Source organism: Tamandua tetradactyla, unplaced genomic scaffold (assembly GCF_023851605.1).
Source record: "Tamandua tetradactyla isolate mTamTet1 unplaced genomic scaffold, mTamTet1.pri scaffold_130_ctg1, whole genome shotgun sequence".
NCBI classification, from domain to species: domain Eukaryota; kingdom Metazoa; phylum Chordata; class Mammalia; order Pilosa; family Myrmecophagidae; genus Tamandua; species Tamandua tetradactyla.
In genome coordinates this window covers 286,908-304,397 of record NW_027518267.1, presented here as the reverse complement: position 1 = coordinate 304,397, position 17,490 = coordinate 286,908, and the positions used below count along the sequence as shown (strand labels likewise).

The window sequence follows — 17,490 nt, the reverse complement described above, 5'->3', positions numbered from 1 at the left end:
ATAATGATTGCCAATGTGATATTTATATTTTTGTGTACATGTTTCAATAATCACACATTTTTTTGTAGATATATAGAAAATTTAAGGGAACTTAAAAAATTTGTAATCATGGTAACTATAAGGCAGGCAGAATGGAAAAGCAGTGTTGTGGAGTGAAAAGGGAAATATTTGAATTTTTACTTTATATTCTTCTATAGCTTCAGAATATTTTACTATAAGAATTATACATTTTATGATGTAAAACTAGAAAGAGCAATTATCCTCCAAACCTACATACACACCCACACACATAAACACACATACTCATATCCCACTTGTAAAACTATAAATCATCTGTCTCTGTGTCTTTTGTGACTTTTTATAGTTATAGCTGCTTATTATGGATTTCTTTTTTTATTTTCTTTTTTCTTTGTTTATCATGGATTTAAATTTGACTTTGCTATAAATGATGTTAAATTTAGATCCAGTTCTCAAATATAGATCTTTAATCTGATTTATAAAGTGAGATGCAATGTGATTTAATTTTGAAAGTGCATTTCCCATGGTCATTTTACAGAAACAAGTTTCACATCCTTGTTCTTCAGACTATAAATGATTGGGTTTAACATAGGGCTTACAAAGGTATAGAAAAAAGCAATGATTTTGGATTGTTCCACTGACTTGTCTGTGGGAGGTCTAACATATGTGCAGATCAGGGTCCCATAAAACACAGTCACTGCCACCAGGTGAGACCCACAGGTAGAAAAAGCTTTGAACCTGCCTTCAGCAGAATGCATCCTCAAGATGGCTATGAGGATGAAAATGTAGGAGATGAGGATGATGAGAAGGTTATTTGGAGAGGTTAAATCCTGCTACCACAAACATGGAGGTTTCCTTAATGAAAGTGTCAGAACAGGAGCGTCGGATGAGAGGTGGGTCAGCACAATAGAAGTTGTTGATGATGTTAGAACCCCAGAAGGTCAAGTGGTATGCCCACATGGTTTCCATTAGGCCACTAAGAAACCCATAGACATGTGGACCACCAATCAGCCAAAAACACAGTCTTTGGACATCTTGCTGCAGCAAGGCAAAGGGTTACATATTGCCATGTATCTATTACAGGCCATCACAGCTAACATATAATATTCAGTAATTACTGTGGCATTGAAAAAATAACACTGGACTAAGCACATAGCATATGAAATGATTTTATTCCCTGATGAGAAGTTCACCAACATTTTGGGAGTCACATTAGTGGAATAGCACAAGTCCAGGCAGGACAAACTGGCAAGAAAGAAGTACATGGGTGTGTGGAGATATAAATCTATTCTGATCAAAACCAGTAGCCCAAGGTTAACCCCAACAATGATCAAGTAGATCACCAGAAACAGCACAAAAAGGATGGGCTGAAGCTTTGGACAGTCCCTCAATCTCAAGAGAATAAATTATATAGTCACGAAGGTGGAATTTTCTCTGGCCATTTTCTTGGGTACCAGCATTGATCACTTAGATGAGTGAAAATAAATTAAGAAGGTGAATGAGAAGTCAAACATATGCATCTTCTCTCTCTCTTTCTCACCTTTCTCTGTCTATTCCTCACTCACTCACCCTCACTCACAGCTATTACTAGAGATAGACTAAGAATGTAGAAGCTGGTAGTCCCCAGAAGGCCTTGGCCCCAAATAGCTGGGCATATAATGTGCAGATGAGTCCTAGAAAAAATGGCTACTGTAACTCAAATTTGTTTAGAATAGGGGAATTATTGTTGAAGTTTATCTAAAAATTAATTGAATCATCACCTGTAATTTATAGTCCACTATAACCATCATTTCTTCATTTAGCTTGTGTTCTAGTTTGCTAGCTGCCAGAGTGCAATACATGAGAAACAGAAGGGGTTTTAAAAAGGGGAATTTAATAAGTTGCTAGTTTGCAATTCTAAGGCCAAGAAAATGTTCCAATTAAAACAAGTCTATAGAAATGTCCAATCTAAGGCATCCAGGGAAAGATACCTTGGTTCAAGAAGGCTGATGAAGTTCAGGGATTCTTTTTCAAGTGAGGAGGCACATTATGAATACAGTCACAGTTCCCCTCTCATCTGGAAAGGCATATGGTGAACACGGTCAGGGTTCTTCTCTCATCTGGAAGGGAACATAGCAAACATGGCATCATCTACTAGCTTCTTCTCCTGGCTTTCTGTTTCATGATGCTCCTCAGGAGGCATTTTCCTTCTTCCTCTCCAAAGGTGGTGGCTGGTGAACTCTGCTTCTCATGACTATGTCATTCTGCTCTGCTTTCTCTGAATCTCCTCATTTTCCAAAATGTTTCCTCTTTTATAGGACTCCAGAAACTTATCAAGACACACCCAAATGGTGGAGACATGTCATCACCTAATCCGGCTTAACAACCACTCTTGATTAAATCATACCTCCAGGGAGATGATCTGATTACAGTTTCAAACATACAGTATTGAATAGAGATTATTCTACCTTTATGAAATGGAATTTAGATTAAAACATGGCTTTTCTAGGGGACATGCATCCTTTCAAACCAACAGAAATTGGGACTAGTCTTGAACAAAATGGTGATGTGCTTTGAAAACACTTTTGTGCTCACTCACAGAATGTGAAATATTTAAAGGAATAATCTTTAGAAGTTTCATTTTTGAGATATGCATTCCCCTTTTTCTGCATTGGACAGCACAGAATTACAGAGGTTTGAAAGAAACTCTCTACAACTGGATTTACTTCTGTATACATATGATATAGTAGATTTTATGATTCCTACATAATAAAAATATAAGATCTTCAAGTTTGGAAAGAACAGAGTCTTTATGAATTATTGTTGGTTGTGAGCAGAACATGGATGAGTAAAGTAGAAATGACATGGAGAGGGAAAAAGAGCATTCTTGAAATTGTGATCATAGTATTTGCTTTATTATTCATCCATGTTCTCCATTTATCCCAGGAAGAATTTAAGTAATTTACAGTGGATAACAAAATTTGGCAAATTTCTGTTACTGGTAAACAAAACTTTGACTCTAAGCCATCTAGCAACATAGGAAAATATTTCAATATTCTACATTGTATTATTACAATGTCTAGGACTTATTAGAAAAAATAACTGATCAAGAAAAGTGGAAAAAATCCTTAACATAAGTTCAGAAAATTCTAATTGTGATGTAAGGATTATACTTTCAGATATTATCAGGTCAGATAATACTGATTAATGAAATTATAAAATGAGAAAGCAATGTGCCAAGATTTGGAGGAATATCCTTTTCATATATGGATTCCTGGTCATGTTGTACATTATTTTATTAATGATGCAAAAAAGTCAAATAAAGAATCACAAACTGAAATGCTTATGGGTGCCATTTAGATAATAGAAATGAGTGAAGTGAGTTTATCATATGAGTAGATAGAGCTGAAGTCAAGAATAGTTTCCAGTCTAAAGAATCAACAAATAATTTGATTTGCTCATGCCAAATATATTTTTCCAGGTTGTAGTGTGGGCCCCATAGTCCCAGAATGCAAAAGCTTCAAATTTTAATCTCATCAAAATTCATCAGTTTTACAGGTAGTATGTCAAATATAAAACTTTAGCAATTAGTTCAATTTTAGCACAATATTGAACAAGGGCACAATACCAAATACCAGGTTTGATGTTTACTAAGGTGCAGTTAACAATTCAGTGTGATGCCAATCACTACATGAATATTTCCAATTTCTAAACTGGTAGGAATTAAATCACAAATCTGCACAAGTTAGCTATACTGTCTTTTATTTTTTTTTTGCATGATCAGGCACCAGGAATCCAGCCCGGATCTCTGGCATGACAGGTGAGAATTCTGTCATTGAGTCACTATATTGTCTTTTTGATGCTAACAGGGTATTACAAGACTTAGTCATGATAAAAAGAAAGTGTTTGTAGATAAACAGCACTGAATACCATGTGTATACAAGGTATTTAGCTGAAAAGGTAAGTATGACTGAAATCAGTGCTTGCCTTGGGAAGGCTGGTTGATATATTTGTGATGAGAGAGACATATGAAGAGAAAATTAAGTAAAGTATAATTAGTATAATAATAAAAATTTGAACAAAATAAATAATTGTGCTCAATAATGATAATAGAAATCAAAGAAAAGTAACATTTAACTGGGATCTGAAATCCCTAGTTAAGGGATTTTCTCAGAAGACAAGAACTTCCAGGAACAATGCATTCAGAGATAGGAGGCTTGCAAGAAAAATCAAAGTTATTCCACATGGATGTAGGAATGGATTTTCTGTTTTGGCAAAAAATTACTTTAAGAAATGGTAAGCAAATGAGGAAAGTCCTTTCAACAGCAATAGCAAGGCAAGAAGTTAGACACTTGTAACTTGAGATACATATTTTTTACTTTATCTTCACTATTGCTTTGAAGCATGCATGTTATACACAAGTATTGCAATGTATTAGAACTCACACTAGCTGTTGCTTTGAAACATAAAAACATTACAAGGTTTAAATCTACAACTTTGACCATTGTGAAGGAAATAAATCATTAGATGTTCAGGGTTTGTGCATTTAAAGTGCTCTTTCTTCGATTCCCAGGAGAAAGGATCATTTTGGAAAATATTCACCTTAATATGAGTAAATCTTCTGTTTTAATGCCATACAGGTACTCAGCTAATGTATTTAAAATCACAAAAGGGAAACTGGAATTTATACTGCCTGTTTTTTACCCTTTATTTTACAAAGATGCAGCAATCTGTGGATTGCTCTACAGTTCAGGAAGAAAATAAATATTTAAATAATAATAGTACCTCCTGGCATGCATGCAGATAATTCATTTTAACAAAGTAATTACACTGCTTCTATTTCAGTTCACTTTTAGAAAAGCCTGCAACAGATGTAGCACAATTATAATTAAGAATGGGAAAATGGTAACACAAATGTTCCCATTTAAATACTGTGTCTCATCACCTGTGTTTTTGGATTAGTATTTGCAAAATTGCATTCAATAAAAGTACTGGATATCAGGCAAAAAAATGGGGTTTTGGGGAAGGGGTATTGTGCAACACTAAATCTGGAAAGTACCAGGTTTTGCAAAAAAGATAAAATGGAATTTCTTTTGCAAGAATTCTCAGAGCCTTTTATATGTCCATATGCATTTTGAACTAAAGGGGTGGGCAAGAAGCTGCTGCATTTCTCAAGTTTATTCATTGAAAAGGGCTCATACTCTTTAGACTAGGAATCCTTAATTTCACTATGGCCACAGATAATGCTAGAATGCTTGCACCTGAATATCTGAACAAAATACAAGGAGATAACTTCTTTGCATTGCTTGGGAAACTGCTTCAATTCAAATTTTTTATTTTTTTCATGAGCAGGTACTGGGAATTGAACCCAGTTCTCTGGCATGACAGGCAAGGATTCTGCCTGCTGAGCCACTACTGCACTGCCCTTCATTCAATTTTGCCATGAGGTTGAATAGTAACGAAATTTTGAACTTATTATTCATAAAAAAAATGCTTAGGGCAAATCCTGACTGTGAAAGAGCCACTCCATAAAAGGGAGAGAACAGAAACTGGCAGAACAAATTAAAGAAAAATTAAAGAAAATATTAAATTGACTAGACTGTGACATCAGAGTTTTACACATCAATTGCAGGTGGGCATAAATCTGTTCTATTCTCAAAAAAGCAATCTATATAGCTAGACACTATATACTATTATGTGTTTCATTAATGTGTCATATTTAACAATTATTAATGGTCATCTATTAAGTATCTGGTGTAAGGCATAAGGCAAATTATATATATGTGGATATAGCACATAAGGCAAACTCCAAATGTTTGAAATTATCTCATAAATTCCACATATTTTTACTTTCATTTCTTGAAATTATTACAAGTTAAGCTGTTCTTGGGAAATACTTGCCTATTTCCTCCCTTCTCTTTTGTTCAGCCTTCTTTTGTCATCCATGGCCCACTTCCCAAGACTCCTGTAGTTGAGTTTCTTGCCTAGTTCACATGTTAAGGAGTAAAAGTATCTGAGAAACTTCATCTCAATATGTCAATAAAGAATAGACCCCCAAGACCTGAAGTTTCTCTAATACCTTTTCCCTGAAGAGGAGATTATTCTAAATCATGTATATAATGATATTAAAAATTCATTTCTAATGAGTCTTAGTGTAAGATGAAGACATGCTATGTGTGTATACATACTAATTTATTAAGTAAGCATAAAATAAATATTATCAGCAAATGTAAAATGTAAAATTTGCTGCATTTGAGTAAGGGTTTTTCCTGCTGAAAGTAACTGAATAATCCTGAAAAAGTTCATAGAAATTCAGTTGAAGATTATTTCTATTTCTATAAGCAGATGCTTTCAGAGCTTGCACTGCCAGGATGTCAGAGTTTACGATTAATAACTGTGAGAGTCACATTTGATAGCTTGTTATTCACTATTTACTGCCCAAATGTACTCTGTTCTTTAGAAAGATTGCTTTCTTATTTCATATTTATGCAAGCATTAGCAAAATATTTCCCACCTGATTCTTACATTTTCTAATTCCTATCTCAATTGCCAAGTAATTAATATTGAAGTATATAGATATTGTAGAACCAGTTGTCTAATAGCAATAAATATTTTGATCTCTGTGACAAATATCACTCAGATAAATAACTACTCCTCAATTATGTGGGGTACCTAATAATAATTAATATTATTATTAAAAAAGAGTCTTTTAGGGTGGGCTATGGTGGCTCAGCATGAAAGGTTCTTGCCTGACATACTGAAGACCCAGGTTTGATTCCCATGCCTGCCCATGAAAAAAAGAAAAAGAAAAAGAGATAGTCTTTCAAGCAAGGGTTTTCTTATGGTATTGGTGACTAATCTAAAGTATATCAGTGGTTAGAAGTCAGTGAAATTTTCAGAAGTCTGAGATTCTTATTGAAAGATACTAACTGAAATAAAACTTCACACGAGGGTTCACTGCTTCAATAATATATTTACAGGAATATTTAGTTATATATATTTATTCTTGATTATGTAAAGATGCAAAAATATTGTTACTTCTATAATAATAGTGATTATTGACCAGAAAACCAGAATGTCATTTATGGTAATGGGGTAAAAAGGGTAACTACTTGGTAAAATTCAAAGCTTCAAGGATTTCCTTTATCCTCCTACTCAAAGAAGTGAAAAACAATAAGTTTTGAAAGTGAAAGTTCAACTCTACACATGTCATGGTGTCTACAGTATTACTTTTTGAAAAGTTCTTCTGGAGGTAAATTTGCCCTCTTTAGGTCCAGTTAAAATGCAAATATCTTAGGTAGCAATATAACATTGGAATACGTTCCCAGTTCCTACCATCTTCCTCTCTTGTCTTCCATTGCTTTGTCTCACCAACCTCAATGCAGAGCACATTAGCTGATGATTATGCATGAATGTAAATTCTAGCTCATGTTTTCCCCATCATGGTTTTTACTAGCCAATGACATGTCAGTGAAAATTATTTTGAGCATTCACTTAGGAAATAGACTTGCTACCTAGTTAAATTTGCTCCCAAAAGTTACTCTTCCCAGTTATTAAAAGAGAAATTTATAAATTTTTGTAAGAGTTCTATTTTTTGCTAGAATGAATATGATTCCTCTTTGACTGTATCTATTTCTCCCTGAATTAGTTGATAAATTAGCTTTATATGGTGACTACCTTTTAAAAGATGGTCTAGAAATATTTGTAAATTGATGAATTTAATTAAGTGCTTACTCAAAGAGAAAGTGCAATTTAATGCCTACTTAAGCACTTGAAAGATTGTCTCAGAGACACTTAGTAGTCCAAGACATGAGTTACTTAGAACAATTTATACCCACCTTGACTTCAGAGCTTTTATCCCTAAAGTACTTTTTCAGCATACCCTGAAGAAATAATTACAAAATTACTACAAGAAGACACTCAGGGAAAAATAATAATTAGTATAGACTCACACTCACTAGACTCTTGGGATTGTACAATATGATTATCTCAATGTGTGATCATGTTGAGCTGATTGTTTTTGGCAATCAGGAGTTTATTCTCATGGGATTTTTGTATTATTGGTCATCATTTATTCCAATCAGATGACTTAAAATTAATATTGATATAAAAAACTACATAGCTCATGGTCCTTGATGCTTTCTGTGGCCTCTCCTGGTCTGAACTGTGTCTTGTACAGAGTCTTCCATAGAATGGCTTTTGAGTGAATGTTTGTAGAAAGGACTTTAATCTCTGAAATATAGTGGATAGAATATAAAACTCATGAGCAAAATCATTTAGACCAGGTCACATAAAGAGTTGTGGCAGACACGTTTCAAGGTAGTAGACTCAGGTTTTAGGAGGTAATATGTAATGTTGAAAAATGTGGGCATAAAACTCATTCATTAATATGGCATTTTTATTTCAAATTTAGCAAGAATATTAAGCCAAAGAAGCTGACACCTGCCCAAAGTACGTTTATCAAACTTTAGAAAAAAATATTCAAATTCATGCATAGCACATTGCCCATAAAGGACACTTCTCCACAAGGCGCAGTAGTGTATGAACAAATGAATGCATCCAAGCTTTGTTGGCTTCAGCCCACATAAGAGAAATATGCTCTGTCTGTAGTCCACTAACAAACTGTTTTTTTCTTTATGCTTTCTCCCATGATTTGTAAATGTTGAGAATCCTCCAATTTGAGTTTTTTAAAACAAATTACTATATTACCTGGATTTTAAGAAGCACAGTTTATATGTACATTTCAGTATTTATTAAATTAAAAGGTGCCTAACAAGCACCATTGAGCAAGCATCTAATATGATCTAGCTGTCATTGTTTTGGGTGTGCACATCAAAATTCACAAAATGAGATTTCTGCTTCTAATGACAGAATAGGTCCGGCACTGAGCTAATCTTTCAACTGAAAACTGGGCATAATTTTTGAATATCTTTTATTAGCCATTAGTATGTACATCATGGGACTGAGTTCTCAGAGAGAAGAAAACAAACAAGGTGCCTCACACTTAGGAGACAGTCATTTTTCTATGTTCAGAAGAGAGTAGAAATACTAGCTGCACAAAATACTTTGAGATATAGGATTTCAGATGCAGAAAGCATGGAAACATCTTATCAAATACCCAAGGACCCAGCTGACACATCATTAAGGTTACCTTTTTGGAGCAGGGTCTTTATCTTAGAATAAGGGACACTCCATATTTGGCCTACCAAAACCCAAAACCCAAAACCCACCCTGCACAGAGTCAAAACAAGCCATCTGACAAAGTGTATTTCCAATCAAAATTTAACATTCCTTGAAGACAGGCGACATAATTCCAGGTACTTTATATTGTATTATCCACAATTTTCAGCATCCATAAAAATACTAAGTAAGATAAAACAGGATATTGTAAAATATAATCATAAATAAATGTGTTCAGTATAAATAAATGCCAAGATAAAGCAGGTATAGGAATTAGCAGAGAATGTACCTATATAAATATGTTAAGGACATATTAGAAAATATATTTAGGGTCATTTTATGATTACATAAATGAAGAATGCTGGTAGTGATGTGAAGACTATGAAAAAAGGACCACAAAAAATTCTAGAACTGAAAAAGCACATACCTGAAGAGAAAAATTCATAAATGGGACTAAATATCAGATTGAAAATGGAAGAAGAAAGGGTCTTGGAAATGAAACACCAATTCACAGAAATTATCCTGTATGAAGACTCAAAAGAATAATGAGTGAAAAAACAACAGACAGAACCTTGCTGACCTGTGGAAATACAACTATTTAACATAGACCTTACTGGAGGAAGAAAAATAAATAAATAATAGTTACAACTTTTCCAAATTGGTAAGTACATATATTTAAAGAAAAGATGTTCAATAAATTTCAAGCAAGTTCACTGCATAGGAAACTTACTTAGATGAATAATATTTAAAATAATGGAAAATGATAAAGAGAAAACCTTGAGGAAATGTTACTTAGAGAGAAGAAAATAATGATGTGAAGATGACTGACTTCACATCAGAAAAAAGGTTGAAGACAGTAGAATAACACTTAAAATTCTTTAAAAAATTAGAAAGGAATAAGAAACAACCCAGAATAACATATGCAGTAAAAAATCATCCAGTAAAAATATTTAAGAAGGAATGTAAAATTGAGATGTTACCTAGTAAGAAAGCTGAATTCATTTGTTTCCAGCTGACTTACACAGTGGAATAAAACAGAGGAAGTTTTTATTTTTTTATGCTATCACAGAATATCAGATGGAAACTTACAACTACAGGAAGGAAAGAATTATATTGTACAAGCTAATTATTTGGGTAAACATAAAACTCTATTTCATTAACAGACAAGTAACTGTTTCAAAGCAAATAAAACCTCAATAAAATACATGGCTTATAAGGTATGTAGAAGTAAAAATATATGACAAAATTAGCTTCAAGGAATGTATACTTATATTATCATACATGAAGTGTAACACATAAAATAAGAGTCAAAAATTAGAAAGTAAAAGTACACTGTGATAAGTTAATAATGCATATTTTAATCCTCAGAGTAAGCATCAAAATTATCAAAAGTGGTATAGTTAAAAAACAATGAAGGAAATGATGGAATACTAACAAAATTTTAGGTGAACTCAAAAGATATCAGAAAAAGTGGAACCAAGGAAAAATAACAAAAGAAGAAAAGAAAATTGAGAGAGAAAAATAAATAGAAAATTGGTGGATTTATACCAATATACTAATATCAACATATGAAGTACATCAATAATTACCTTAATGTAAATAATCCATTAATTCAAATCCATAGATTTTGAGACTGCTTCTAAAAAGTTGGAAGTCAGCTATATGCTATCTGTAAGTTATACAATTTAAAAATACAGAAATAAATACAAAATAAAGATAAATACAAATGATGGAAAGTGATAAGATTTAAGAATCTGTTTTACCAATAGACAGATAGATATATAGAGAGCTGGATGATAGATATAATTTTTCATATCAAACGAAATAAAAATCATGTTAAAAAACATCACCAGAAATAAAGAGGAATATTTAACACAGTATTTTTAAATAAAAAGTAGACCATAATTCAATGAGTACATAGAATATGTGAATATTATTAATTTTATTTAATTGATATTTACTGAAGATGACATCCAACAACTGAAGAATGCACATTCTTTTAAAGTATATATGGAATATTCATGGAATATAGATCATACACTGACCCATAAAACAAGTCTCAATAATTAAAAAGAGTAATATCACAAGGAGCATATTTTCTGTGTATAATAAAATCTCATTAGAAATTGATAAACATAACATATGTATATAATCCCCAAATATATTTTAATTAATTACAATCTTCTCAATAACCCAAAGGATAAAAGAAGTCAATAGAGAAATAAGAAATTATTGCAAATTGTATAATAGAAAAGAAAGTATCAAAAATAACATTAAAGCAGTGTCTGAAGAAAATGTTTAGCTTTAAACATTTATATGAAAAAATATAAAATATAAGATCAATTATCCAAACTTTCACTTTGAATAATGAGCAGAGATGATAAAATAAACCCCAATACAGTAAAAATTAGGAAGAAATCTATGAAACAGAAAACATATACAATGAAAAGAATAGCAAAATTAAAAATTGATCCTTTGAAAATAATTCATTAAATTTATAAATCACTTTTCATACTAATTAACAAAAGAAAAACGTGAGAAAATACAAATAATCTAGAATGGAAGAGACAATTGAAAACTTAGTACCGTTATTAAAGGATATGGGACCCAGACCATGCACCTCCCTCCAACAAAATATAAAAAATTAAAAGGTTATTGGAAGGCAGGCAATGGTGGATCAGTGGCAGAGTTCTCACTTGCCATGCCAGGGACCCGGGTTCGATTCCCAGTGCCTGCCCATACATTTGAAAAAAAAAGATATTAGAGATTTTATAAACAATTTAATACATTTGTCAGCATAAAGTAAATGGACAGATCACTTGAAAGACCACAAAAATTACCCTAATATTCATAAGAGAATAAAGTTATAGCTATTAAAAAATGAATGCACAATAAAAAAATTCACACAATGGAAACTAGAACCTGATGATTTCACTGGTAAATTCTAACAGGTATTTAAGAATGAAATAGATTGTCTTTATCAGACCTTTCAGAAAATTCAGGAAGTTAAGATACTTAGCAATTCATTTTATGAAACTAGCATAATCCTATTAATAAAACCTGATGAAATTATTAAAAAGAGAAAGGTTCATAGTGGTTATCCTTCTTAAGAAGTGATGAAAAAAAATCCTAATCATATTTTAACAAACCTAGTCCATCAATAGATAGAAGAGATAAAACATCATTATAAACTGATTTAATCTCAGGAATGCAAGATAAATTTAAGATATTCCATCACATTTACAGAATAAAGGTGAATATCAGAGGACCATTTTATAGAGGCAGGAAACATTTTACAAAATTCAAACCCATTAATGATAAAAATTCTCAGCAAAGAAAAGAAAGGGACTTGCTCAATTGAATAAAGAACATCTTTGAAAAATCTACAACTAATTCCGTACTACCTTATGACATATTAAAAATGTTCCCCACCTCAAAGATGGGGACCAGACATGTTTATCTGTGTTCTGGGGTTACTATTATTAATTTAAAAAGTCACGTTTTAATCCTGATTCAATTTTGTGGGAGCAGCTGTTTCTTTCAATCCTAATTCAATACAGTAGTCTGGCAATTTTGATTAGATTATCTCCACTGAGATGTGACATGGCCAATTGTGTGTGTGATATTTTGAATAGATGGAGATATAACTCCACCCATTATAACTATGTCTTGATCAGTTTACTGAAGTCCATCAAGCGATCGATGCACAAACAAAATGTGGTACATACATACAATGGGTTATTATTGTAAGTAAGAATGAAGTAAGTAAGAAGGAATGAAGGGAAGTCCTGAAGCAAATACCAATCTTCAACATGTCACTCAACATGTCGAGTGAACTAAGTCAGACACAGAAAAGGGCAAATATTGTATGAGATCAGTATGATGAACTAAGTATAGTAAGTAAACTCATACAGTTAAAATCTAGAATATAGGTTTCCAGGAGATAAAATGAAGGTAAGGAATGGGCAGTAGAGTGCAGAATTTTTAACTATATTGAATTTAAATATTTGGAAATGGAAAAGGAGTGAAGGTAGGATAATAAAATCAGTACAATCAACACCAAATTATGCATTAAATCATGGTTTGAAAGGGATGTTGAGGGTGTGACTCTGTCACTAGAATGAAATCTATAGAATAATACAAGGGGCTGCATAACACAATGAAACCTGTAATGGTTGAAGACTGAATAATACAAATATAACAATGCTCTTTAATGAGCTAGAACAAATATATATCAATATTACAAGGAGTTAATAATGGAGTGTTATGTGGGAAAATGCACCTATTGCAAACTATAGGTCATAGGTAGCATTAACATTTTAATAATCTATTATCAATAGTAACAAGAATGCTAATGCTAGGTATCAAAGGAGTGGGATAAAGGGTATGAGCTTTTTTTGGTTTTAAATAATGAAAACCTTCTAAAATTGATTGTGGAGATGAAAGCCCAATTATTTGATGATTCTGTAAGCCATTGATTGTATGATTCAAAAAGATTGATTGATATGAGATTATATCACAATAAAACTGCTAAAATGCTTAGGAAGAGCCCATTTATTAGAAATATCATCCCAAAGATGGTTTTAGAGAAATAATCTGAGATACACCCCAAAAGAGCTTCTTTGGTATATGTTCTACTTTGCTAGCTGCCAGAATGCAATATACCACAAATAGAATAGCTTTTAAAAAGCAGAATTTAATAAATTGCTAGTTTACAGTTCTAAGGCCAAGAAAATGTCCCAATTTAAACAAGTTCATAGAAATGTCCAATCAAAGGCATCCATCCAGGTAAAGATACCTTGGTTCAAGAAGGTCGAAGAAGTTCAAGGCTTCAACTGAAGTGAGAAGGCACATGGCAAACACAGTCAAGGCTTCTCATTCAGCTGGAAGGACATATGGCGAACATGGCATCATCTGCTAGCTTTCTCTCCTGGCTTCCAGTTTCATGAAGCTCCCAAGAGGCATTTTCCTTCTTCATCTCCAAAGGTCACTGGCTCATGGACTCTCTGCTTCATGGTGCTGCAGCATTCTCTGGTCAACTCTGAATCTCTCATTCTCCAAAATATTTCTTCTTTTATAGGACTCCAGAAACTTCTCAAGACCCACCCAAATGGGTGGAGATATGTCATCACCTAATCCAGTTTAACAACCACTCTTAACTAAATCACATCCCCAGGGAGATGATCTGATTACAGTTTCAAACATACAACACTGAATAGGGAATAGAAGTGGCTGCTTTTATGAAATGGGATTAGGATTAAAACATGGCTTTTCTAGGGTCCATACATCATTTCAAACTACCACAGTATATAATCTGTATAACAGAATAAAAAAGTACTTGAGTAGTTGACAGATTTCTGGAAAATAGTTTGGGAATTACTAAGCTCTATTGATTGTAATAAGTTGCCATTGCAGAAGCATGCCATAATTCTATCTTTCATATTACACCAAGCAGATTTTGGAGCAGACAGGCCTCTCCCCCACCACCTTCTTCTGGCTCAGCTGCCTCCTCTGTGGAAAATCCAAAAAACCCCACCCCTAGACTTCAAGAACAGGTCAAACTACAAGTAGGCAAGATAAGTCATTTCTGGGATGGGGACCCCTCCCTTAATGGCTCATATGCTTCTGTAATCCAGCTTTGTGCCCTTCTCAACTTAAAGCAACCAATCATTTACCTTGTCTTTAACATATCATCCCATCTATAAAAACTGATGTTGACTTTTTGTTCATGGCTCAGACTTTCAGAGGCTACTCAACTGAGCCCTATGGCCATAGAAAATACAACCTGCTTCCTGAAACTTTGAGCCTCGACCCAGTTTGTTCAATCTCTGTATAACATTCCAGGAGGCTTAAAGCCTTCTCCCAACAATATGCTTGCACAAGTATAGCAATGAAAAATGAAAGCACCTGTTGCTTTTAAGTTTTATAGAGCAATATCAGTACCTTTTGTTTTGCTTTTTAATTTCTAAATGTGTGCCTATTTCAACTCATTGAGATGATGCTGTAATTACGACTAGGTAATGTGACACATTGTTCCAACTTTTATGAAAGCATTCAGAAGGACAAAAATTAGTCAGAGAGAAAGTGATTTTGCAACCTAAGGTACTCACTAACAGGAGAATTAATGAAGCTACATTATGTACTTTCATCCAAAAAAAATGCCTGCCTTATTTTGTCAACGATTTCTTTTGAAAAACTTCCCTTAGTGCTCTTTTAACATCTTTGTTCCTTAGGCTATAGATGAAATGATTTAACATAGGGCTCACAAAGATATAAAAGGCAGCAACAATTTTCCCCTGTTGTACATATGTCTCAGAAGGGGGCCTCAAATACATGCACAGCAGAGTTCCATAAAAGATGGTGACAGGCATCAGATGGGACCCACATATGGAGAAGGTTTTGACCCTCCCCTCAGTTGAGTGGATGCCCAGGATGGCTGTGAAGATGAAAATATAAGAGAGAAGAATGATGGTGAAAGAACAGGTGAGGTTGAACCCAGCCACCACAAACTTGGCAGTTTCTTTGGCATAGGTGTCTGAGCAGGTGAGGACTAATAGATGTGGGTCTACACAGTAAAAGTGGTTGATCTCATTGGGTCCACAGAAGGGCAGATGCAGCATCAGGATGGTCTGGACAAGACCATATGCAAAGCCATAAATGCAGGGTACAGTGACCAGAGGGAGTAAGGTGTGTTTGGACATCTTACTCCCATATAACAAAGGCTTACAGATGGCCACGTAGTGGTCATAAGCCATGACTGTCAGCATATAATAATCTGTGATCGCCAGGGTGGAATTATAAAAAACAACCAATGAAGGAAATGGTTTTTCTCTTGGATAAGAAATTAACTAGCATCTGAAGAGTGACAGTGGTAGAATAACAGACATCTACAAAGGACAGATAACTGAGGAAGAAATACATTGGGGTGTCAAGTTTTGAGTCACTTTTGATTAACAAAATCATGGTCATGTTGCCAATTACTGTCATAAAATAGATCACTAGGAATACCACAAAAAAAGAGGGTGCAAATAAGTTTGATGTGTCAATCCCAGGAGAATGAATTCAGCCACGAGTGTGTGGTTTTTTAACATTGCATTTTCTTGGCTTCTAATGAGGGCTGCAGAAAGGAAATAAAATTCATCAGTGTATTGTTATTTATCCATTATCCACTTCATGTCATCTGATACTTCTTCCTATTCTTTAAAACATGTACTTCTATGTGACTCAAAGAAAAAGCCTATTAAGCATTCATATTTTAAACATGCAAATTGATACAGACCTCATATGTATAAAGGCAGTCTTACTTTTTTTGCATGCTGTGTGAGGGATTTTACATTTTATTGTTTTTCCATGCAAGTACCATATTACTACAGCACCATTTGTTGATCCGGTTTTTGTGGGGGGAGAAATTGCATGGGATGTGAATCAAACCTGGGTTTCCTGCATGGCAGGCAAGAATTGTACCACTGAACTACCCTAACTTTACATTTTTTAATGATACCTTTGATGGAACTATTATATGTGTTCATTTACAATTTTCTCATACAAACAGATGAAAATATTGCTTTTCCAAAATTGTAATCTTTGTTTTATATTGTACCATTTGATGGGGTATCTAAAGTATTAGTTTTGAAACTTACCCATGCTATCTCCAGCTGAATAGACTTGGGTAAAATAGAGTCGATGTGTGGTTTATCTGCACAAATGAATCAACTTGGGAACAAATGAAACTGATATATAGTGCAAATCCTTGTAAAATTTGGACCTCCTTTTCTGCATCTCTGATCAACTTCAAGCTGTCCCCTCACCCTGCAATGTATAGCCATGTTCAACTCTACCCTACTTCAGTTGGCCCTTTTATTATTGAATGTTTGGATACTATTATCATAATGGTTGCATGAGTGATTAGGGAAAAATAACATGTAAAAAATTTCCCATTTGGGGTTGAAATGAACAACAGTAAACATTGAGAAACATTTCCCAGGTCATAATAACCTTGCCCAATTTTAATGTCAGCCTACCTCCTTGAAAATTAATAAAATCACTAAAACATGACATCAAATTAAGTTACATAAAAACATGTAAAGAAGAGAGGGGGCCAAGATAGCAGCTTGGTAAGGTGCGCATGTTTTAGTTCATCCTCCAGAACAGCTATTAAGTGACCAGAAACAGTACAGAACAGCTACTAGAGCCACGGCAGAGACTGGACACACAGTGTACCCCAGTCTGGACCAGCTGGACTGGCTGTGAGTCTCTGCAGCAGTGAGTTTCCTGAGCAGCATGCTTTCTCAAGCCGCGGCGGCTGGCGGCTGG

General features: G+C 33.8%; 2 pseudogenes; both read right to left on the bottom strand.

Moving 5' to 3' along the window:
* Positions 1 to 545: 545 nt before the first annotated feature.
* On the bottom strand, positions 546 to 1,460 carry LOC143673108 (olfactory receptor 5M5-like; annotated as a pseudogene).
* A 13,884-nt stretch (positions 1,461 to 15,344) lies between these two features.
* LOC143673107 (olfactory receptor 5M10-like) lies at positions 15,345 to 16,268 on the bottom strand (annotated as a pseudogene).
* Positions 16,269 to 17,490: the final 1,222 nt, after the last annotated feature.